Here is a 2,311-nt window from a genome sequence, read left to right on the forward strand (position 1 = left end):
GCATCTGTTCCTTGTTTTTGGAGGTTTGCTTTTTGCCTGATCTTTGAAAAAAGGTTGCATCTTTAATGGTCTCTGCTTGGCGTGTTTGATGTTTGGGATTGCTTGGCAGGCTTGTAATGATTTGCTGTGTTTTTCTTTGGTGAAAAGCGTTTGTTGTTTTGAATCCTTTTTGAGAAATGCTAGGATGTAAGCTGTAGAGTATTTCTGGAAAACCTTGCTTTGTTACTGCCTCCAAAGGATGCCCCAGGACTTTTGGTTTGAGTCCTGGGGTTTTCCTTTTCGCTGTTTCATCTACTGACCGAGTTGTTTTCTCCCTTTGTCCGAGATGTTTGTAGTAACCCTTATCTTCTTTTATTACTTTGTAGGATTAGTTGGCCTCATGTCTTCTCGCAATAACATTGTAGAGATGTCTTCCAGAGTTCCCAAGGAGATGTCTGATTGGCTGGACTCCCTTGTTTTGTTGTGTGTTTCTGTTGTGGATGCTGAATTTTGCACAGAGCTGAGGAAGTGCCATAGGATTTGTGGTAACATTGCCCGTGAGGAGGATTACGAGCTTGTTGCCCCTGATTCTGATGAGAGAGTGTGCTTTCCGACTTTTTTTGAGGGAAAACGCCCCTTCTTTTATGCTTATGAATACTTTTTTAGCCAGTTGAACGTTTCTTTTCCTTTTACTGCTTTTGAGACTGATCTGTTGTGGTCGTGTAATATTGCTCCATCCCAGCTTCACCCCAATTCCTGGGGTTTTATTAAAATTTTCCAACATCTCTGTAGTGAACTAGATGTAACACCTTCCCAGACTCTTTTTCTTTACTTGTTTGTTTCTGCCAAGCCTGGCGGTTCTTCAAAAAAGAAAGCTTCTTGGGTTTCTTTCCGGTCCGCCCAGGGCCATAAAGTGTTTGCAATGTTTGATGAGTCCTTTAAGGACTTCAAGAACTACTTTTTTAAAGTTCGAGCTGTTGAGGGGGCCCGCCCTCTTTTTTCTTGATGAAAATGACGAGCCTGCTTTTCCTCTAGAGTGGCAAAAGAATGTAAGAGTGCCACGTTACACATGGGAAATGCTTAGTGAGGTTGAGTGGGCTTTTGTAGTTGTTCTTAAAGATTTGTGGGGGAAGCCTTCCCATCTGGATACGAAGAGATTTCTGAATGATCCATCCTTGGTTCGGCCTGCTTTGGGTATTTGTTTGTCTATTGGCCCAACTTGCCTCTATATTTATTTCCTTTTTTGTTCCTCTTTTGTAACTCTTTGTCGTGGTTATTTTGTGTTTGCAGAGATGTCTAAGAACAATGACTCCATGAAGGCCTTCAAGAAGGCGAAGAAGGCAACTGCTGATTTAAACATTTCGGCCAAAGTGGTCGGCGAGGGGTCTTCCCAGGCTCCAGTTAAACCTCCTATTCCGAGTTCTCCCGGGCCGAGGAAAGTAATTCCTATTCCTCGGGTTCGTCTGGTCGATCCTCCACAATCTTCTACAGCAGCTCCTGGTGCCCCTCCTAGCAAGAAGCAAAAAACATCCGAGCCTTTTAACTTGGATGCCCCGGATTTTGATGCCATTGAATTTGTTGACCAGCAAATTGCCCCCTATGGTGGGCTTTCTATGGACGATGTGTCTCTTTTAAAGCATTTGTATTTTATTACCCAAAATAGTGTGAAGATGGCTCACATGGGTGCGGCTATTTTTTGAACAATTCAGGGGATTCCGGTTCATGCTACCAAATCTTTTATGGAGGAGGCCAAGTCAGAGTTCGATCGAATCAAGGGTCTGAAGGAGGAGTTGGAGGTGAAGTTGGCCAAGGTGGAGAAGGAACTGGAGGGTGAGAAGGCCAGCTCTATTGCTCTTGCCGCTTCTCTGAAGCTGGCCGAAGACATGGCTTTGAAACATAAGGATAGCTATGTCTCGGCTTATAGGGAATTGATGCGTCTTCGGGAGGAGTTGGAAATAGCTTGGGTTAATTATAGTGAGCTTCAGGGACACCTTGTGGGTAGCGTAACTGCTGCCTCCGAGAACCTGATGGAGCAGTTCCGGGTTGTTGCTCCTGATGCCGACTTGACTCTCATCAGCCTGGATAATGTCGTGAGAGATGGTAACATTGTCCCAGATGACCAGGATGATGAAGAGACTGATCCTCCCCCAGTGCCTTCTCTTAAGGTATCGACCTCCTCTGTTCCTCCCGTTACATCTGATTCGGATTGCCAGATTATGAACCGGGATGATAACATCTGATCCGGATTGCCAGATTCTGAACCGAGAGGATGGAACCATAGATGCTGTGCCCCTTCAGACTCGTCCTCCTTCTCCTCATACTGATGCTGCCG

Source organism: Arachis duranensis, chromosome 3, assembly GCF_000817695.3.
Source record: "Arachis duranensis cultivar V14167 chromosome 3, aradu.V14167.gnm2.J7QH, whole genome shotgun sequence".
Taxonomy (NCBI): domain Eukaryota; kingdom Viridiplantae; phylum Streptophyta; class Magnoliopsida; order Fabales; family Fabaceae; genus Arachis; species Arachis duranensis.